Below are 14,974 nucleotides of genomic sequence, written 5' to 3' on the forward strand. Positions count from 1 at the left end.
TCCTGCTGACTGCAGAGCCTTTTCATTGGACATATAATGAACGTTACTATTTGGCTCTTCCCCAACCTGCTGTGAGTTATGTTCATCTGTAGAAGCAATACATCTGCTGGAGAAGCCAGCCTTATAGAACAGTGGTAACTTTTGAATGAGTAAAAAAGCAGACCATATTGAATAACTTTCCATTTTATTCTTTGAATTACTGGTTGGACAGCCCAAATGATGCGAGTGTGTGACTTCATGTCAGGCATCTGAATATTGTAAGTTTTGATTATGTAATTAAATATTAGTAGGGTTTTTTTATTATCATTGGTCTTTTAAGTGTGTGTTCACCTCCTAATTTTGGTAAGAAGTTCTTGGGGATCAGGATCTTTACTTACATTCTCATAGCTTTGCGTTCCAGAAGGGTGTAAATTATTGATCTTTAAAAATACATAGTAAACCACTTCTTTAATGCTTTCTCTGTTAAATATTTGAATGTGCAGAATTTTTCTAATGCACATTTAATTATGTATGTTAGAGATGTGCAAAGGAAAATGATGTTACAATTCATAAATTTGTTCATAAAAGTAAGCTGGTAGCATTTCTCAGGCAATATTTCACAAATGTTAAGCATTTAATGTTTAAGAATAATTTTTCAGCAAGGGGAAATCTACATTTAACAGTCAAGGAATGAATCTATGAGAATATTATATAACTTTATTCAGAATCTGTGCTAACGTGTCAGTGAATCAAAGAGCTTTGCTTTTCTTCTTGATTTACAGTATAAAATCTCCCATTTTATGAAAGATGGCTTTATTTTGTATGATGGACTGTGATTTTTTTATAGAAGCTAACCAAAAAACTAACATGTTTTTTATAGTCTATATTGATACTACTTAGTCTTCTCTTACTCCTAACTTACACTTAAAAATAAGGTGGGTTGGAACATTATTATATTCAGTTATTTATATAAATTTTTATTGAGGAGAAAGAGGAAACTGGTTGAAGAAATACTTGGCTGGAAAATATTTCAGCGTTCTGAATTATTTAAAGTATTAAAATACCTCAGAAGCGGTACAGACAAAACAATTCCTAGAATGTGTTTCTTCAAAACCAATTGCAAGCTTGATCCAAAATTCATTTTAGAATGCAAAGATTTTACAGACTCCTAAAAGTGTCATAACATACCCATATGTCTCTATTGGGGTGGATTGCCGACGAAGCTAGCGCCTTCAGTATTGATTAAGGTGTGGAGAGGTTGTTGATAGTTTCCAGGGAAACCTTAAATCAATTTGTGTAGAGGCTGATTGATTGTCTGCAAAAGCACAATGTTGCTGGAGGTTAAAGTCTGCTCAAAGCATCTATTTTATGCATTCCACCCACTAAGACACTGCCTGGTTTAATCAAATTCAAAAGTATTCCATTCTGCAAGTCTCCCAGGTTTTCACACATGGACTTGATTAGACATGTTACTTATAGTGACAAGGCATAGCACAAAATAAAGGCAGAAATTGGGGATGGAGTTCAGGTGCTGCTGTTCTGAACACCCCATGTATCAGTTTGAGCATGCCATACTGCTGGTGTGAAGGTTGAGGAAATGGGACTCTACTTAGATTGCTGAGAGTATGGATGCATTTTTAAAGACTGGCATGCCATAAGTACAGTCAGTATACACACACGAGACATGTTCATTATGTCAAACAATCAGTATTGTTTTCAAAGATGAAAATTGAATTAAAAAGTTCTGTTTTCTTTTTGACATTCTCATGCAGTCAGTCAGGTGCTCACCAAGCACCTGCTTTGGAATCCTAGCACACTAGGCCCATATGCTTAAAAGGTTTCCTTGGTGTCAATAATGTCTTACTTCACACTTTTGCTTGATCTCTCTGGCATCCTTCCTTCTCAAAAAGCCCTTGCTGTCACTATGAATACGTAGAATTTGACAACACGATGTAATTTATCCCCTGTCATTTAGACAAGCACTGATAGTCCAGAATCCAACAGTATTTGCATGGTATTCCCTGAGTTTATTATTCCCCACTTCAAAATTACACACCCATTGAAGGAAGCATGGACCCCAAGTTTTTTTCCAAAACTAGTATTTTCCAGTTTTAGATAGGACATAAGAAATATTCGGTTCTAAACAAAATTATAGTATCTGTCATTTTTTCCCCCTTCATTTTTTCACCCTTCCCTGAGAGCCAGAGGTGGACCTTCTCTTCGCTCCCTTGCTGTTGTGCAGTGTCATTTACAGAACATGAAATCTCCACACACTCTGATAGCCAGCCCTCTGCATATTTTCTGGCTGACTGGCTGTGCCAGATAGCCAACAGGAGACTGTCTTTTAGTAGTCTCAGTTCACTTTTATTACTTCATTTCTGGTCTAGCCTCATCTAGTAAACAACATCCCCCACTATGCACTGTTCAGTCCTCAAGCGTGTCTTGCTACAGGCAGCAGCCAGGACTTTATTGCACATAAATAAGGGATAACCAAAGGGCAGTGACTGCTTAGCAGTAGCCTTGTAACACCATGTTTTCAAGTCATAATCCAGCATCTAGTTCAGAGGATAGCACTGAAGGCAGAAAAATCCCACATTCAAAATGCAATTCAGTTTTGCACATCTGTGAAAAAAGAAATTATGCAACAGAATTAGTATATTGTTTTTGTGGGATCATCCCATTCCTTAACTTGAAATTGCCACTCTAATTTCATCTTTTTGTATCTTTGTATATAGAGAATTAGGAAATCAAGCAGTCCTTGCAAATGGTCATGACAACCTTATAGAGATGGATGTGTTTTCTCCAACATATCACGATAGCAGTTTTGGGTATGTGACTCTTGAGTGTTTGCATGATGCTAACTGTTGACACAGAAGACAAAATGTGATTTTTTAAAAAATATGGGTTACAATAGTAAAAAACATCTGGGATAGACTTCCTCATCTTTATATCTGATCTTCCATAAATTATACTTTATCATACTGACTCTTGGTAAATACAAAATTGGAGTGCCAAATGTTGTTTGCTTTCACTTAAGACGATAATCATAGAATCATAGAATTGTTTGGAAGGAACCTTAAACAAGAGAGTACTTGAGGTTGTATTAATTCTTTATGGCCTGATTCTGCAAGCTGTTACAAACTATTTGCATGCTTACACATTTGCCAGATCTGATCCTTAGTTTCTAATGTATTTACTAGTGAGCAAATGTTTGTTTTAGAAATATTATGTCATATTAATGTACTATAGGAAAGACCAATCAAAGAAGTTAAAAAGAATTATATTTCTAACCTGTAATATTTTTACCAGCTACTTTGAAATCAGGACACTATAAATACATAACTGGAAATAAGTACATATAAATTAATATTTAAATAAAATTGATATTATAGAACTATTCCATATCTACTTAACTTTGTCTTTAATATCTGTCTCATATTTTAACTATATTTTGGCATTCTTACGCCAAATCAGTAAACTTTGTTTCTGATCCACACACAAAAAACCCTGACAAAGCAGTACCATTTCTAATGAGTTCCAGCCTGTTAATCACCACACTATTCTAAATTTTAGTAAAGAATTAGTAATAATAAATTCACCTTTTCTTTTTTAGTTTATACTGTGGTAAAAAGCAGACCTTTATGTCCAAATTCTGTTTTGCTATTTGTATTTGATTAAATGAGGAGATCAGCAGCTGCCTATTAATAACTAATTAAACTGTAAAATATATTGACAATATACATTGGTCTGCTTTGTGTTCCAAGAACTCTTTCACTTCCACTTAGCCACAAATTAAAATCAAGAGCAGGATAAAATAAAGGAAAAGAATGGTATGTTAATTTCAGTTAGTTAATCATTATCAGCAAATTCAAAGATACTGCAGATATTTACTGGAAGACCCTAATATATTTTCTGTAAAGTAAAAATGCAAGCATGCTGTATTAAAAAAGAACAAAACCAAGTAGTATTGTTCCCTGTAGACCAATTACCATACAATACTGATTCCAATGCATAATTGCTGAAGTACAGTTAATAGAATCATGCCTGCTTTATGCTTTATATGTTTGTAATGGGACCACCAAACTAAGTATTTTGGCAAACGCACTAATTTATACAACATTCCTGTTAGTTGATACTAATTCAGGTAACAACACAATGAAATTTGTCTTGTTTATAATCCCTTCGTTTTTAAAATTGCACTAGCAGGGATCATCTCCTGGTGTGAAAGTTGTCCGGAGATAATAACACATCAGTTCCAAAGCATAATATATTTGAGACTACAGCATGCTGTCGGCATGAAGATTCAGTTTGTCAGCCTCACTAACATACTGTGCCACAGCTAGAATCATTATATATTTGTTTCTTTGTTTTCATGTCATGCATGTGTTACATTAAGATATACTGTTTCTTAGCTTGTGTGGTTTACAGAGACAATATTAATCTAATGAATTTGACAATTTTCGTGATAATAATTACAATAGAAATGGACGTTTTGCTTAGAAATTCTAATGATTCATAGGCCTAGACCTAAAGAATAGTTGTTTATAGCTCTGAAAGATTTGTGCTCAGTGCATTAATTATCTTAAGACAGCTGGAAATCTCATTGTATTTTAATGGTATGCATTGTTGGCTTTACATGGAACCACTATTCTTTCCTTTAATATGTAAACCTATGTTAGTATACATATTGACAAATAAGCTTAGTTTGAAGTAAGAAGTCTGTTTTTCTTTTCCCTAACTTGATAGTTCTCTCCAGACATTATCTAGATGGCAAAATTTGAAAAAAAAAAAAAAAAGATTCATTATCAGTGAATGACCATATTTATATTTCTTGTACCTAAAGCTTCCTAGCATTTTCAATTTCTACAGAATCCTCTCATTTTCTGAAAATTTCATGTTTTTTGCAAGGTTGGAGCTTCAAAACTTCCTGTTGTATTTAAGAAGTAATTATTTGCAAGGAAGCTGTTTGGCAATTTTTGACATCTGTTGGGGTAAAAGGTTCAGGAGAGCTGAGTTTAAAAGAGGTCAGGTTTTTATAAGGGCATGATGCATTACATTGAAGAGTGGAAGAAGCTAGGAATATAGAGTGGAGAGGAGAAAACTGGAAAGGACTGGGCAGAAGAGCAGTGGGAGTGAGTGTGCAAATGGGTAGATGGAGTGGTCCAGAAGGAGAAACTGAGTGTGGTTGGTTTGGTAAGGTAGGACTTGGATAAAATGCTAGAGGACTAGAGAATATCTATGATGAAAACCAAGATTATTCCTTGTTCTTTACTGCTTATATTACTCTTGAAATGCCTTTGTATAGCATGCACCTCATCACCTCTAGCTCTGACTCAAGATGATGAGAAACCTTGGCTGCTGGGGTATGGTCTACTAGTGATAGAAGCCAGAATTAACCAGACCAAAGGTTTTGTATCTGTGGGTGTTCTGTGCTGGTAAGAAGCCTTTCAATGCAATCTAGGAAAGTTCTCTTGCTTAAAGATATTGCAGGTTAAACAAAAAAACGTTCAGTAGAAAAATGTCATCAATGCGATAAAGTTAAGCCCACAAAATTAACAAAGTTAAAAGTTAATCTCTTTCTACAATTGCATGGCTTGCTGTTCCAGTAAATGCAGCTCAAGTTGAACCAGAAAGGAATTTTAACAGATTTTAGAAATCCTTTCTGTCACATTCAAGCAGATGAGAAAACAATACCAAACATCATGGCAAAGTGAAGACCTGGCTGACTGTATCATGCCAGCATCCACTGTCTTTGGTAACATTGAGCATAAAAGAGCATATGTGGAAATTACTACTGTTAAACATAAAGCATCACCCACTTCTGGGCACAAGGTGTAATCCTCTGTCTTGTTGAATTGCTGAACAATGGCCTCTCAAATCTACAAATCTTGGCATGTTGCATATGAGAGAGTATGGAAATGTAGTATACAAAGTTTTCACCAAGGAACAGTAAGGGCTGGAAAATAGGAGAGACAGTTGCATCACATGTATATGCACAGTTGCCATGTTGGTGGAAGTGGCTGTGAAGTTATGACTCTGCTGTCACTGTAGTGAGATAAATCTGTGTGTCTGAGTGACTGCTGGTAGTGTAGTAGTGGCAGCACAGAGTTCATAATGGATTATTGCAGACTCTGAATTGCAAGAGAAACTATGGACATCAATAAGTGAACTAAGGTTCAAAGATCCATTATGAAGGAAACTTCAGCCTGCTTGCAGCTTGAGGCAGAATCAGATCCTATCATACACTGGCAGAGTAATACTTCACTTCTTTAACTTCCCTCTGTTTTTATCTCCTTTTAAAATGTCTAGTATCTCAGTCAGGTCTTGCAGCTGCAGACGTAATTTCAACCTTTGTTCCAACTTCTGAATCAATGTTTGGATAAATAATGCAGCTCCAAGTCTCTCTCAAACCACATTTGCTTTTTGAAAGTCTCCATTTGCCTTTTGAGACATTTATAGCAATTTTTCTCTTTCAGCTTTATGAAGACAGCAAGGGTAACAAAAGAGATTGAAGGAGTACTAGTGCCCTACCTTTCTTTGATTTTTCTCCCTAGATAGCTTAACATATTCAAAATTCAAGACAGGAAATGACCAAGATTAGAATACTTCATCTCAGAGACCACTTTCTCTCTTTTTCTCTCTATCTTGGTAAGGATGTAATTCCAGAAGAGTAGAGAACAAGATAAGGGATTGTAATATAAAATATTTTTGCTTACATGCACATTTCTAGTCCTTACTGCAACATTCAGATGCTTTCCTCTACTCTCTTCCTTCAGAGAGAGAACTGCAATAGCATGAACACAGGCAGTATCAGAAAGTGCATTTAGGGGATGTCAGCTTCACTCCAGGTGCTGCTTCCTTCAGAAGTGAATATTACCAACAATATTCTGAGCCAAGTCACTTACTGTAACCTAGATGGAAGCCTGTGTAAGTACTAGTCCTCTGAGAGATGCAGAAGCAGCCTGTAAGGAGAACAGAGCCACTTGATATTTTTTCAGCGATACATAAGTCTGTTTTCACTCTCCTCTGGCAGGCAGGTAATGAGACAATCCTGCAACGACGAGTACAAGTAGCTAAAGTTGTGGCAGGTTTCTTTGCTTGTCCACCCAGCACCATGAGTAATTCTTTGCATCTGACTCTCCACAACCTGGTTTAGCACTGTTTGTTTCCCTTGCTCATCTTCATACAGTGCAGCATAGCACAGAGGAGCATGAAAGAGCAGGCTCAGCAATGCCATCTGATTATACTGCTTCTTTTGATCCTAGACACCATTTACATATTGTAGAAGTTAACTCCTCCAGGGGAGAGAGCTAGCAGCTCAAAGCTGATTTGAAAGGACAAGTAATAGGCTGTTTACAGGTAACTCTGCATACTGTAGCGCTATATGCTTTCTTATACCATCAAGAAAGTAGGTACGTTGAAAAGGAAGAGATTTACTCTTGCACACCTGAAGAGAGGAGGTTTGGGCATTTTGTCAGTATGCAGTCCTTCAAGTGTCCGTGTCCTGGTTGGTGGAAACTGTCATGACTGAAGCACTGTTTGAAGCTTCAGCTGCAGTTGTAGTGCCTGACTTCTCCAGTCTTTCTTCAGCAGCAGCCAGCAACGGAGTAGTAACCTTCCAGGGGCCAGATATAAAAGAACAGACATGCAGTAGGGAAGGAACTTGCAGCCCTAGTAGTACTCTTTTTTTCCTTTCTTGGCTTTCAGTCTTCAGTTTGTAAAGAAAGTAGGTCCTCAGTGTAAACCCACCCAAATTCAAGCAAGTGTTACCATGTGTAAAATGATTTTCTGAAACATTTGAATAAGCTGTTAGAAGAGGCTTATCTACAGTTTCCACAGATGTTTCCTGTGTATTTGCATATGGATAATAGCTCTCTTTCTTTCCCCCAAACTTTGATCATCATTTGATCTGATGTGATCTTGGAGCTTTTTTCAGGATTATGATAGCATTAATGTTGTCTCTGAGGAAGTGGAAATGTACTTTTATCTCTTCCTAGGCAATTTTATTATTGCAATTCTGCACAGAAAATAAACTGAAACAAATTCGCAGCACAGTGTAGTTTCTGTGCTGGCTTGGATTTATGTTAAATGCAGCCATATGGTTCTGTGGAAGTCAGTTATAAGCCTGTGCTAAGGGCAAACACCACTGGCTACAAGGTTTCATCTCAGAAGAATGTTAACAGAAGATGAAGACAGTGCTCATGGAGAAACAGAAATCCAATTCCTTCTGGAGCCTACTGGGAAAACTGATCTCATGCATCAGTGAACCAGAGTTCGTATGAGACCTAGCCAGTAATTTCTGTTATCTTTTACATCTTCTCTATAACGCAGTTGGCAGAGAATACTCTCTTTCCATCTGCTTCCTCAGCTTAGTGCAAGGAATCAGATTTATTGATGTGATCTATCCATTAGTGAACCAGGCAGAGCTCTCTAATGTCAAGTGGCAAATGAGGGTCACAGTCTCACTCAGAGAATCCAGTTCAATCCAGCATGAGTAGAGTCTGTCAGCAGAGAGCAAGCACACCCATCAGTAGGTGCAGTGCAGTGATTGATTGTGATCTCAGGCCACTAGTTTTTCCACACTGGTTTTCTTCCGATTCTGACAGTTAATGTATCTGGTAGGGGTTTTGTAACCAAACAAGAAGCATGATAACCTATTCCCAGGAGGGAAAAATTCAGCTGCTTTGCATTAAGGAAAGTCGGGGAAAGATAAATACAAAAACTTAAGGAGAGAAGTTAAAGCAAACTAAAATAGCTGCATCTGGATATGGTTAACCTCTCTTGAGGTCACTTTGTTAAGATTAATTTATTTATTTGTATGAAAATAGCAAATAAAATGCCAGATATATTTGAGGTAGGGAATGAGATCTCAGAAGTCTGTTTTGTCTGACTTTCCAATGCCCTTTTGAACTATAAGAAAAATAAAAAAACAAAGCTGCAGCCACCCTTAAATCTTGTTTGCTTACATTGGCGTTGTGATACTGCCAAACTGTTGTGGAAGGTGCCATTATGCTTTTGTAATACAGAATTTCTGATTTTTGCTGTCTCCAGATAGGCGCATTTTGAGTTGGCACCGTTTTTGGACAAAATCTGGTATTTTCATTTTAGTTCAGGTGTGCAATCATCACAGCTGTATTCATTACAAAACAGAAAAATTACAGCTTTTAGTCCCAGAAATTCAATAATGCCATTATATTAAACATCAAAACCAAATCATTAGGAGTACTATCGACTTCTGAGCAGAGGAGTCATGTCTCCTGACATATTGGTCCTGAGATAAATATGTCACCAGAACATAAATTCACTAAAATTTATGTTTCTCTCAACTTGCATTCACTGAAAGGGGATTCGATAGATGTTTTTTCCACCTCATGATTGATCTTGATATGATTGATGTGTTCCTAATTCCAGATGTCTAAGGTGTAGATATTACCACTTTGTGACTTGGAGTGAATAGAGGGTAACAGATTGAGGACCTTAGCAGAATGGGTAAGACCATTTACATGGGCTTGCTTACAAGTGTCTTAACTCACATAATGTCCACAAATTCAACATTCCTTAGAGGCAAATAGATATTTTTTAATAAAGATAGATCTTGGCTGATTTGAGTTGGTTTTGAGGGGAAGATTAACCTATGGTCCACAATATAAAAATTAGTGTGCTCATTTCATAAGGCATTTAACTTGTGATTACAGAAGACAGAATAGTATTGCCTTGGCTGGAAGAGTCAAGTAAAGTACAGAATACAGAATAGTATTGCCTTGGCTGGAAGAGTCAAGTAAAGTACAGTGGTCTTTTGAGCTAACAGTTGTCCCCTATGCTGGTAATTGCTTAAATATCCAGGGTTTTACTCAATTTGCAAGGAGAACGGATGAGTCAAATATATCAGATTACTGTACTTGCTTTTAGAGAGTCAGGGATATACTTAAATATTTGGGGGCCTTCTGTTACCTAAGGGTAAAATAATCATATGCACAAAATGTTAATCGTTTTTCTTTCCCCTTCTATCTCTCCTCAAGTCACTTTCTACTCCATTGTCTTCCAAAATTCAGTTTGGCTATATTCTGCGCTGAACCAACAGATATCTGAAAACAGCTTTTCTAAATTCCAGTACTGCCTTTTCCTGCCCCATAAAGACCCTAAATTTTGCTTTTTTGCTTTAGGCAATTACTTTTTAATCCTTTTGTTTGTCTTACCCTTAAAATAAAGTGTATCAAACAGTAAGATTGTAAAAAAAATTGTCTTTATGTACTGCGGGGCAAACAGTACATACTCATTATACAATTAAATTGAAATTTATAGAATAAAATACCTTTTCACATGATGCATGTTTAGCCTACAGAGCAAAAAGCCACAAGACATCAGTGAGAGCACAAGTGTTTGACTGATTTGAGAAAGTGAGCTATCACTGAGTAAGTAGACTGGAAGAGTGTCCATGCCCTCCCATTTTTCCAATACTGGCCGTTTTCAGATAGGGTATTGTCCTAGTGATCTGGTCTACCGCCATAATTCCTGTTTCTACTTACTTGGTTATAGTTACAGAACCTAACTGTTCTCTATCAAATAAGATTATCGTCTTTCTCCTGTTTTTGGAATTAACTAACTTGCTCAATAGTACTGCATGTGCTTGCAGGTATCCTACCCCTTGCACTGTTTTTTATATGGAGACCCTGTCTCGAGCCAATGCCAGGGGGACTGCCGGCTGTCAGGTGTTTTCATTACTTCCTCCCCCAGTTTGGAGGGTTGTTGAATGAGACCAAGGACTCACATATGGTGCTCGCCTGTCAGAGAGGAACGGCCGCTGCGGGTCCATGTTTTAGAGTGGTAGTTAGAATGCACCCCCACCATGCTCACAGATTGCTACTGAGACCAATGTTTAGTGACGAATTAACCAGTTTAATAAGGGTTAAAACAAACTGTGGGGTAAGGTTTAGGGAAAATGTACAAACGGCAAATGGCTACCAGGGATATATCAGGGAAGTAATGTGTCCTTTAGGGAGGTAATGCAAAAAGTGCGGTGCCTTTAAGGCATTTTCTCCAAGAGAGGGTTGTGGATCAAAGCAGAGAGAAGGAGGAGTTGAGCCCAGCAGGAAAGTTAGAGAATGTGTGTGTGTGTGTGTGTAGTCAAAATGGGTTCATGAAGGACAGGACCTGTTTGACTAACTTGATCTCCTTCTACGACAGGGTGACATGCTTGTTGGATGAGGGAAGGACAATAGCTGTTGTCTACCTTGACTTTAGCAAGACCTTTGACAAGCTTTTACATAACATTCTTCTAGAGAAGCTGGCTGCTCGTGGCTTGGATGTGCACATGCTTTGCTGGATAAGAAAATGGTTGGATGGCTGGGTCCAAAGAGTTGAAATCAATGGAGTTAAATCCAGTTGGTCTGCCTGTTAGCAGGTGCACACCAGCACTTGGTGCTCAGAGTGTACCAAGTTATATTCAAAGCATGATTATTTACTTTTATTAATATGCTTCTGTTTTCTGAGTTGACATCTTTGAGCTTTTTGAAAATGTATTTCTGTCTTATCTTTTAAGCTTAAGTAAAATTCCATTTGTGAAATAAGGGGACTTCCCAGCTGTCTTTGCATCCAAAGCTTAGTTTATGTAATAACTTTGTATTTTGCTATCAGTCTGTAGTTAGTTAGGTACAGAATTTTTCACCCCTAAGATGTTAAGATTAGCTGTACTTTTTAATAGAAACGTACATTTAATAAGCAGACAAAAATGTATGTTGAGTAAACAGAGATCATTAGCTTTAAAAACTTAATTGAATTATTTAATAAAAATAGAGTTAGCTTGTCTTGTAAAATATTAGCATGCTTCACTGGTTTTTTGTAATCTAAAGCTTAATAAAATATTTAAAGTGCTGCTTACATGAAAATTTAACAAGTGCTTGTTAGATGATCAGTTTTGAATGGAAGATACACTATTGCAGATGATATAAGCTCCCTATGAGATGAAACACAGTGTAATTGCCAGTAAGTCAGCACCTGGTCAAGTAGTGCAAGCAGTTTAGCCTGTAGAAATTAGTTATTTGAGTTCCAAAAGACAAGGTAGGTGGATAATTAAAATCATTTGTGAATGGATTATATTTCAGGAGCATAAGAATTTTAGCATTATCTTGAAGCAGCCTGGATTTGTTGTCAGATACCATATCCTTCTGAGCGTCTCACAGGAACAACGTTTGGCATGGCTCAGTGAGGCAGACAAGATGTGCATGTCTGATAGCGTCACACTTTAAATACTTATCACTTGGAGTTAATGTAGCAGGAGAGTCTCCGACAACTTTGTTAGTAAGGCTGCTCATTAGAAATAGAGAGAGCCAAGCAAGTTTTCTTAACCCAGAGGAAGATGCCAGGCTGGGTTTTCTGCCATTATTTTTCTGCCAGCATTCTCCAGCCAGCTCGTGTGACCACTCTGGCATTGGATTCATTGGATTCATAGCAGAGGAGAAGTAGCTGAAAGTGAGGAGTCATGCTGTGTGCTGCCTATGACTACACACTGCTGAATTCACATATAAAAATTAGTTTTCTCTCATTGCCTTAATACCTGAGGTGGACTGTCAGAACTATGACAGCTCACACCACCATAAATAATGCAGCCATCTCCCAAGTTTATATATGGGATTAATTCCTGAAAAGCTTTGAGAATATGGATTACAGTTTCTAGTAGGCTGTGCTGTACCAGGGCAAACATTCAGCTCTCACTTTCTCAGAGAAAAAAAGGAAAATATCAGAGACTGACTGTTTTGTTGCATTACTTTGTTGAAGATAAGAGTATATGGAGTTCCATTCAAGTGCTCATATAATACCAGTTTCCATTTTTAGTCTGTTGAGCCTAACAGCAAGAGCAGGAGGATGTGAAAATTGTCAGTTGGTCAGGCGCCTTATTTTTAACATGGAAACCGATGTTAAGGAATAGTTTTATCTCTACTGTATGGCTTCCCTTTGGTCCCCCAAAGCAGTAGACATCACCCATAGAAAGGGAAACATCCACCTTTGTGTTTGTCGTGTCTTGAGAGCTATGTAGATACTGTTTATGAAGTACACCTGAGCATAGCATTTACCATGTGTAGCCAGAAATGAAAGAGAAGTAAGGGTCAAGTGGATAATACACTTTATCAGGACTTAGTAAATCTACCTGCTTCTGTGAGTCTGTAAAATCAAAGTAATGATGTTGAAAGGTATAACACATTTTTTACATAGGCTAGTTATTATCTTGGTGTTTGCTACATAGAAAACATCACAGCTTTTAATGAAGTACCACCTTAAAAAGGATTTGAACAAGAAGAGCTTTTTCTTGAGAAATCATTGGTAATCCTCTGAGCTCGAAAGCCAGGAAAAATTGGGGTGTGCTGTTGTGTATCAGCAGATTTAGTGTGTATCCTTCTGTTGTTACTGCCAGCAAGTTTGATATTGCTCAAAATGGAATCACCTGTGTAGCATATTTCATGGGATTGTTTTTGTAATGCGAATAGTTTCAAGGAGATGGCTTATGCCAAGGTGTTCTACTTAATCTGTTAACCTTCCATAGCGAAATCACCTGCAAATAACAAACCTTGTTTATCAACTGCTGGTATTTTTCTCAGGCTACATTGGAGCAAATTAAATTCTAGTATCTCTAGAGCACATTTCTGACAAAGCTGCTATACCTGTATAGGTTGGTTCATTACTATGCAAGGATCCAAGCATAGGTCCTGGAGGATGAAAATCCCATCAGCTGAGAAGCAGTCCAAAGTGCCATGTGGTGTAACTAGAGGGCTTTCCCCTCTGCAACTCGCTCATTTGGTGCTAGATCCTCTAAGCCATGCTGTACAGGTGGCACGCAATAGGCAAACACAGTGTAGGCATGCACATGGCTTCAGGAGGACCTGGGTATCTGCAGTTCATGAGTGTCTCTTACCTATTAAAAAATGCTAAGACTTCTCTAGTTCTGTTTGGCTGCTTATGGGCTTGGTAAGTTCCAAATTCTCCACAATGTGCCTTCTTACCATTTTTACTTATAATGTATTCATTTTTGCAAAGCTTTGTTAGGTAAGGCCAAGCCTTACAGTACTGAGCTGCCAACATAACAAATTGGTGGGAAAACACTGGGTGCAAAGATCTTTGTTTGTCTGATGTTTCATTGTTTGTAGAGTTGTATACAAGCATCAGGAGGAAAACTCCAGGTAGTACATGCCGTGCTTAAAGGCTCTTCAAAATAATTATGCTTGCATTAACTAAAATTAAAGGATTCTACTGTAGATAGGCTTATGGATTAATATAACCTTTAGAAATTTTAATTGAACAAAATTAAGTTTACTGGTAACTCAGTGTGTATACTAACTTCAGCTTTGCTTTTGATTTCTGTTGCTGGCTGTGCTTCTTTGGGGGCATTTCTTTTTGGGTATTTCTTTAGAGTACTTCCTGGGCTTATATCTAGCTGCTGTATCTACAACCAGATCTTGTTATGGTAAGATTATGTGTGAGGAGATATGAGTTAGTGAACTGGGTATTTAGAACACACAAAAAAATATTTTAACTGACTAAGTTTGGCAAAGTTGCCAAAAGTTTGTATCTGAGAGATTGCTGTTTTCTTTGTACTTAACCCTGGAAAGCTGTGATAAGTAGTGTGGCCTCTAGTCAGATTGCTCATTATTGACTTTTTAATGGAGTTCTCTGTAGCGGAAGCCAACAAAAATAAACAGCAGCAGAAAGCCCGTCCCTACTTGTTTGATAAACTCTGCAAGACCTCCTCCCTACTATGCCATATTTTGGGTAGTTCTGTTTCCTGTCTGGAAACCAGTGAATTACTAATGTTTGGGGGATTTTGGTCTTTCCTTAAAGGGAAAGTGCCTTTTTTATGTGTGAGTGTCGCAACAAGTATTGTTTCTGTGACCCTTCATAGATTGGATGTTATTAGGCATTTGAAACATAGGCAACATCAAACAGAAGAGGTATGACTGCCTGTGCTCCAGCTTTTTTTGCTTTTATACTTTAAAATACACTCTTT

At 37.4% G+C, this 14,974-nt stretch overlaps 1 protein-coding gene across 2 annotated transcripts in view; it reads left to right on the forward strand.

Annotated features, from left to right (window-relative positions):
* The window catches only part of TENM3 (teneurin transmembrane protein 3), a 320,216-nt gene that overhangs the window by 186,032 nt on the left and 119,210 nt on the right, over positions 1-14,974 (forward strand). The gene's annotated exons all lie outside the window — the stretch shown is intronic.

Source organism: Chaetura pelagica, unplaced genomic scaffold (assembly GCF_000747805.2).
Source record: "Chaetura pelagica isolate M959 unplaced genomic scaffold, ChaPel_1.0 scaffold142, whole genome shotgun sequence".
NCBI classification, from domain to species: Eukaryota; Metazoa; Chordata; class Aves; order Apodiformes; family Apodidae; genus Chaetura; species Chaetura pelagica.